This window comes from Stenella coeruleoalba (assembly GCF_951394435.1).
Source record: "Stenella coeruleoalba genome assembly, chromosome: 1".
NCBI classification, from domain to species: domain Eukaryota; kingdom Metazoa; phylum Chordata; class Mammalia; order Artiodactyla; family Delphinidae; genus Stenella; species Stenella coeruleoalba.
In genome coordinates, this window is record NC_137169.1 from 73,356,191 (window position 1) to 73,364,606 (window position 8,416).

Genomic DNA, 8,416 nt, shown 5'->3' on the forward strand with positions numbered 1-8,416 from the left:
CTGAGCCTGCGTGTCAGGAGCCTGTGCTCCGCAATGGGAGAGGCCACAACAGTGAGAGGCCGGCGTACCGCAAAAAAAAACAAAAACAAAAGAACAGTTGTTTGACTGGTTTAGAGTAAAAATGGGGAAAGGACTTGCATAGACATTTCTCCAAAGATGATATAACAAGCCCATTTCTAGCTATATATCAAAAAGAACTGAAAGCAGGGTATTGGAGAGATATTTGCACACCTATGTTCATAGCGGCACTATTCTCAATAGCAAAGATGTGGAGGCAACCCAAATATACATCAACAGATGAATGGATAAACAAAATGTGGTGTATATACAATGAAATATTACTTGGCTTTAAAAAGGAAGGAAATACTGTCATATGCTACAACATGGATAAAACCTTAGGGCATTTTATTAAGTGAAATAAACCAGTCACAAAAAGACAAATACTGTATGATTCCATTTATATTAAGGTATCTAAACTACTAAAACTCATAGAAACAGAAAGTAGAATGGTGGTTACCAGAGACCTGGGGGAAGGGGAAAGGGGAGTTGTTGTTTAATGGATATAAAATTTCAGATTTGCAAGATGAGAAAGATCTAGGGATCTATTTCACAACAATGTGAATATATTTAACACTACTGAACCATACACTTAAAAATGGTTAACATGGTAAATTTTATGTTATGTGTTTTTATCACGATAAAAAATACAAAACATTAACTGAAAGAAAAAATTGTTGCATTTGTGGAATGCCTACAAAATATCAGAAATCACCCAAATAATTACATAAATCACAGTATTTTTACACTACTCTGGACTCTTTTCTTCCAGAAAACATGAATATCACTTGCATATTACCATAATATGTATAGTTATACCAACGGGAGAAAAACTCTTGGATTACCATTAGGTAATTTTACTTGGAGATCTAAATATCTATATTCATAGGTATTGCTGAGTGTATTTGTTTAATTTTGTTCTCAGTAGAAGCTATACTTTAGGACCTTCACTTCATCCTATATTTATTATTCTGGTTCCTTATGAATTCAAAAACAAAATTCACAGATATGCTTTCAAGCACATTATGGAAGTAAATAGGCCATATTATAACTAATGAAAAATACATTTAACTTTTAATTCCTTAGTCAAGGATGAAAATAGCTCTCAACACATACCCAAGATACATGTTCGTTTGTTTTTGTTTTTGTTTTTTGTGGTACGCGGGCCTCTCACTGTTGCGGTCTCTCCCGTTGCGGAGCACAGGCTCCCGACGCGCAGGCTCAGCAGCCACGGCTCACGGGCCCAGCCGCTCCACGGTATGTGGGATCTTCCCGGACCGGGGAACGAACCCGTGTCCCCTGTATCGGCAGACGGACTCTCAACCACTGCGCCACCAGGGAAGCCCCAAGATACATTTTTAAAAGAGAAAATGCCTCCTATCCCAAAATGACAACCTCCTAACATATGTAGCAGCAAACTTTTCTTTCTGCCAGAAATGCCCATTTGGCACTGATTTCTGACAAGTGAAAAAGTTTTCCACATATGTATAGTCCACTTGATTTTAAGAAGCACTGATCCCTCCCTTTAAAACTTTCCTGAAAATTAAAATGTATGTTTTCCTTTAATTTTTGCAGCAAATTCCAGAAATAACTTGTTTAAATTTTCCAAAAATAATGGATTGAAGTATGTGTGTGTTGACTAAGGGTGAAACTGACATGGACTAAAGTAGACATCAGAGATTAGGAAAAAGTATTCAATGGATTTGACGACTTTTTTTTTTCTCAAATACTGTAAACGTAGTAAAACCATTAAAACTATCTAATAAATGAATGAAGGTCATCCCCTTGTTTACATATAACAGTAAATAGTAGCGCTTATTGTCAAAATTAGTATAAAAGGGGCAGCTGTAGACCAATTTCTAATCTTATGATGATTCGGCATGCATTTTGCCTTTTTTTTTTTTTTCCCTCTGCCTAGCTCGATTTTTCACATCATTAAAACGGAGGAAGTAATATCTGTCAATCTTCAGGATTCTAGATTGAGAGATGTAAGTAATTAAATACAACATTATCATCTTGGATGTGATCAAACCTACAGCTAAATGAAAATGTCTCCATCTGGTTTCATGTGAACTAAACTGATTGTAGAAAGTGTTCAATTTCTATCTTTCCTCTCCATAGAGTAGCTAGCACATATTTGTTTGGGTAACTGCAGACAGACCGATTCTAAATATAAACTGAGACGTGTGCTAAAATTACTGTCCTGATTTTTCAGCAATCACTATGAATGTCACACATGATTACAGATTTTATTTATTAAATACCTGGAAAAAATAGATTTTAAATAATAGCAATGACAAAATTACACATGAAAATCTTCCCATCAAATGCAATGATGCAAATTAAATCCACAGTTCCTAACTTTTCCTACCAATACACCACACATACAACGATTCATATCACAAAGCCAGTCAAACACAGTACTAGAATCACATCAATTAGATTTTACACAAATTTTAAGTGAGCTCTCTTCTCTTACAAAAGAAAGACAGTACTACCTTAAATGAGAAGTATACCTAAACAGCCCTAAAATTCTAATCCAGCAAAGAGCATAGAAATAATCTTGAAGCTGCTGCCTGGATTACTGCTGATCCATCTTCCAAATTTACAAATGCTCACTTTACTTTAAAAAGTCAACTTCACTGCAAATAAGCTCACAGAGGAGGGAGGAGAATTTTTATGAAAACAAGCTACTGCCACCTTGCTGAATTAGATGTGTCACCAGTTCAGACTTTGCAAAGTAGTGGGTAAAAGAGATAGAAATGTTCAAAATAATCTTTTATCAAACATAATGTTCCATTTCACGTAGCTACGCAGAACAAAAATAACACAGAAGTTTGGAAGCTCAGGTGCCATAACACAATTTAGAAAAACCAAACAATGTGGACAGTTCAGCATGCCCATTGGACCAAAAATATCATCAATTTCAAAAGAAAGGAGTAATCAGCCCCAGGGGAGACGCAGTGACCACTTGACCACCTAACTCTAAACCTTCAAAGAAGTCAAAGAAACACAGTCCAACTAGTTGCTTACAAGTAAGAAGTGAAAGAAAAAAGAGAAAATTGGATTTATCACTCAACTCCCAGAGCCTAAACAACCCAACACCTTGGCTTTGTCAACTATCATGTATACCATGGGTGGGAACGTGTCAGGTAAATGTCAAATGGGAACTAACGAAACAAGGGTAGTGGAGAATAAATAATAATAATAAATAATTTAAGTTTTTAGCTTTAACTTAACCCTAGGGAAAACTGTTGACTAAGCCCAGTTGAACTTTGACAAATAATGCCTGGGAGGAATGGAAATAGACTTACCACCTTCTAATAGCTTAAGCAAACCGTTTTTTAAATAGTAGGTCCCAACTAAGCACACGACAAATTCTGCCCAGAATATTACTCAGCCTACCTCAGTGCCCAATTTCCACCAGAAATCATCTGTCAGGTCCTAAAAAGACGGGGCCTATTTTTGGTTTGTAAAGTGATGCTTCAGTTTTCATTGTTTCCTTTCACATCTTCCCAGACTGATGATATATTCCAAGGGCCTGCCTCTCTGCTAACTACTTGTGCCCTCGAGGCACTTTCGTGTCCCTAACTCCCCTTCCACTGGTTCTCAGAGACACTTCATGGCCTCCCTGCCTCAGTGGCTCCCTGGCCTCAAATTCCAAGGAGAATGGGGGTGGGATCCAGAGGAAACCCAGGTGAGAGCCTGGGGAAGCAAGGCAGAGGCCTGGCCAATGTACCTGTCCAAGGAGGTAGCGTCATGTAACCCTACAACTGGTGGGACACTGAAGCACACTGTCTCTCCTCAATGAGGGGAATTTCCTCTGGTCGAGAAATACTGGGAATGAGAGGAGGGGACACCCGAATGCCAGCAGGGGATGTTGGAAACCTTAGGCGACTCCCCAGCGGCTGCTGTTCTCAAAGGCCATCTCTGGCAATGTGCACGGTGGAGAGGGCGAGAGTCTTCAACGTCCACCAGACACTCTTGCACCATGTAACCTGGGCTTCTGCTGAGAACTGAAGGAGGTCTGGAATTCCTGCGCTTACCTATGTGGATTCTCCAAATTAGAACGCAATAGTGAGTTCATAAGCCTTGCACTGCTGGGATACTGCAGCTGAGACCTGGGAACCTGATACAGAAGGGTGGAAGAAGTTTGAAAGAGACAGATATTGTGTGGAGGATAGGGGTGGATTCCTGAGGGAAGAGCACGGTAAAGGAGAGAGTTGACGTCCACAAATACAACACCAGGACCAGAAAGTAGTCTATCACACAAGCCCCTTCTCTGGCTACAAACTCTTGCTCACTCTCACCAAACCTGTCCTCCATTATTTACATCTTCTCTCTTCAGTGGCCCCAACTGCCTGCCTTTCTCCCAGTATCCATGATTTAACTAATCTTTCTAATCAAAAGACAAGTTTGCCTGAAACAGTATAATCTGAGGAGTCACAGACAGGAGTGTTATTAATTATTAACATGCAAATATCCTGTACTTAATATGCTAATGCTCCAAAGAATACAGAATCCAGTAGAGTTTTAAAACTTGCATAAAATTTAGTCAAAGTAAGCATCACAAAAAAAACCTGTAACTATGTGTAGTAATGGATGTTAACTAGACTTACTGTGGTGATCATTTTGCAACATATACAAATATTAAATCATTACGTTATATACCCAAAACTATTAAAATGTTATATACCAATTATAGCTCAATTTTTTTTAAAAAAGTCAAACAAGAACTCATACCTTTTAACCCAGAACTTTTATTTCTGAGACTCTATCCTAAGGAACTAATTTCTAAAATTTAGAAAAGAGCTTATGAACAAAGATGTTCATCACAGTGTTATTTATTATACAATGGCTATGTATTTGTATAACAGATTCACTTTGCTGTATACCTGAAACTAACACAACATTGTAAATCAATTATACTGCAATAAAATTTTTTTTAAAAATACAGTGCCAATGAGGAGTGATTAGGAATTTATGGCACATCTACCTCATGGAAACTTATGTAGGCATTTTAAATGTTCACTGTCAAATTGTAATTAAGTGAAAATTACTGTTATAAAATTTAAAGTAAAAATGTATAAAAAGTAATATACATAGCATGATTAAAACTATGTGCGGAAAAAAGAGTGGAAGGAAACACATCAGTATGTTAATAGTGGTTGTCTTCAGTTAGTAAGATTCGGTGATTTTTTTAATATATTCTTAGTTTCCAAATTGTTTGTAATACTATAATGAAAGGGGGAAAGCTTTTAAAAAGGCAAACCTCCTTGGAAGAGGAAAAATCTTACTTGCATAGAAAACTTTCTGGGTTAGTACTTTTAATATCAGTACCCAGGAAATATAACATTTTCTCAAACAGCACTTGGAACAAGGAATATGGAGCAAGACAAGCCAAAGAGAAACTTGGCTTGCTCAGTCACCTACACTAGTTCCCTATGATTACCCAATAAGGAGCAGATTTCACTGCCTGATACGCAAGGTTCCTCATAATTTGTCATCATGCATCCAAACAGTACATGACCACTCCTCTGCTGAACTTCTTCATCTGGCTTTCTCTTTCCTACTAAAAGCCTTCCCATCTCTCAGAGAGTGATTTAATACACTTCCATCCATGAAGACTTTCCTGATCCTCTTATGGCCCTAGCCATTACTATTTCTCCTTCTTCTTAAGGTGTTCATGTGGCACTTAAGTCTGCACTACATTTTTCCAGTATTAAGCCAATTCTACCTATTTGGTTAATCGCTCATATGTAGGTAAATATTTTCCCAGCTAGACTTTTAGTTTCCCCAGCTAGACTTTTAGAATTTAGATGGTCTGCAGATAGTAATCATTTGACAAACACACACACACACAAAGGGAAGAGAGAGAGAGAATACAGTTCCAAAGCCAAGTTGGTATTATATTCATACTCAGTGATGTTATCTAAATAAAGTGTATTGCATCTGTTTTAAAATGCTCCTACTGACCCTCCAACGCTAGAACATGCACTTTCCTTTTTTTTTAAATAGCAGTGGGATTGTATTTTTGCTTATTCATTTATACCAATTCTGCTGTCTCCTTTGGGATTAAACAGATTGGACCACAAGAGGCCTCACTGAGGTCAGGGTATGGTCTATAGCCATATAAAGAACAAAAAGAAATGACCTCCTAGAAATCAAACTTAAGACTCATCTCAAGACCCTACTTCTCTTAACAGCCTTGTCTGAACAACAAATGTAAATTTGTGCCTCCATTTTATCCCTTTAGTCTATCAATATCCTCATCAACTCAAAAAAGAATTCTCCAATGCAAATGGTTAAATACTTTAGAAATGATGGACGAAGATGACTATGATCCTATCTGCCCTCATATACTAGTCCAGTACTTGGAGATAATGAGCATTTGTACTATAGCAACCTGCTTCCTGAAACATCAACAAGAGTTGCATATCTTAAGAGAAAATACATAAATCGTAAATGAAAGCAAATCAAATGGCCAAGCAAGGAACAAAGAAAAACCTAGCATCCATTATTTTTATAGAAAGAGCATACAAGGTCAATATAACTGTTGACTCTGAAGGGCAGGGTAAAAACAAATCAATACAGTCTCCCACTATACAGAGCTACACTTTGCTACAACACATGTTTTGTGTAAGAGTCAATGCTTGTCCAGATTCCACCACTAGCTAGCTGTGTAATCTTGAACGTTCTCTGTATTTCAGTTCCTTCGTCTGTAAAATGGAGCTATCACCTGCTATGCCAAAGCACCATCTATCACTGCCAAAAAAGTGTTGAACAGCTCCTGTTATGACCTAGCTCTCCTATGCAGTGTGGTCAAGATACTACATTTTGGCATATGCTTTCTAAGAAAATAGTATATTTTTTCATATAATTCAAAGAATGCGCCTACTTTTACACTAAAAGAATGGTAATTCCATACACAGGAAGTTTACAGGTTGTTGCTGTTGTTTGAGATTACTTCTATGAAAATTAATACTATGTTTAATATGTAATAAATCATATACTTGTACATATAACTTGGACACACTTGGATACACAACTCCTTAATACAGTGGAAGGTTCGTGGGCTTTGGGATCAGGGCATCTCATATCCAAATACCTATGCTGTGACCTTGAGCACGTAATTTAACTTCCCCGCTTTTCACTTTGTACATTTGGTTCTGAGTTGTTGTCGTGATTTAATGAAATTATTTATATATATATATATATGTATACATAAAGTGCCTAGGCTCTGAAAGTATTATTTCCTACCTCCCTTAAATCTTTTCCTACTATGTCAAGACCAATCAAACCCACTCTGAATACAAGACAGCTTGGATACAGCATCTTTCTCACACGTTTGCGGGGGATGCAACGCGATGTCAAGTTGCACGAATGATGGCACGAATTGGGCATCCAAACGAGGAAGAAGTAGAAAAAATGACAGGTGTAGAAAAGGGCCCTAGACTTCACTCGCCTGTGCGAAAAAGACACACTGAATACTGCACCGCACACTCACGGAGGTCTGTACCGTGATGTGGGAAAAGGACAGAATCACAGAACAAGCCAGCAGGGAGCCTCCTAGCTCCCCCCACCCGACCTCGCCCGCCGGGGTCGTTCATCTGGAACCCAGAAGCTGAGGAGAGAGCAGCAACTGACCTCGCCCCCCCACCCTCCCCCATTCTGCCCAAATCTCTCAGGGCGCGAATGGTGCTGAATCATTAGCACCAACAGCAGCAGCTCCCCGTGCCGCTGCTCCCGCGGGGGCCAGTGTCCCCGGAGCAGTGACCGTCCGGGGGGGGGACCGACACCTCGGGGGCGTGGGGACAGGGAAAGGGGGTCAGGGAGGATCGAGGCAGCAGGTACTCACCGGAGTAAGGAAAACCCAGCCCGGGTCCTCGCCTCCGGGCTGCGGACGGTCCCTCCACGGCTCCCGCGCGCCTCAGCTTCCCACCGCAGCTGCCCCGGGCCCGGCAGCCCGCGCTGAATGTCGGCTGCTCCCCTCCGCCCGCCCACCCACCCACCGCCCGCGGCAGCCACAGCTCTGGGCGCCGGCGCTCGACCCGGAGCAGCTGGAACAGGGGTCGTTGCCAAAGGGGTGGTGGCTACCGACGGGCCAGACCATTCGCGGGCGGCGACCGGGGGTGCGCGACGTGCGCGGCGGAGCGGGAGCGAGGGCGCCGGGGCCGGCGACGGTTGGGAGGAACCAAGGACGAGGGGGCTTCTCAGCACCCCGCCCCTCTCCGGGATGGCTACGGGCGGGAAGGGCCAACCGAGGAGCGACCGCTTTTCCCTACTGACGACTGAGAAGGCGCTTTAGCTTTTCCGGCCCCCCTCCCGGTTTGCTTTGGTCCCGCTCTGGGTTCTTTTA

At 40.8% G+C, this 8,416-nt stretch overlaps 1 protein-coding gene across 4 annotated transcripts in view; it reads right to left on the bottom strand.

The window, feature by feature from the left end:
- TTLL7 (tubulin tyrosine ligase like 7) overlaps window positions 1-8,047 on the bottom strand; it is a 150,419-nt gene extending 142,372 nt beyond the window's left edge. For all 4 annotated transcript variants that reach the window (XM_079924846.1, XM_079924849.1, XM_079924844.1 and 1 more), the window contains exon 1: window positions 7,916-8,047. The gene's annotated coding sequence lies outside the window, so the exon portion shown is untranslated. The remainder of the gene's footprint in view (window positions 1-7,915) is intronic.
- Between the last annotated feature and the right edge of the window lie 369 nt (window positions 8,048-8,416).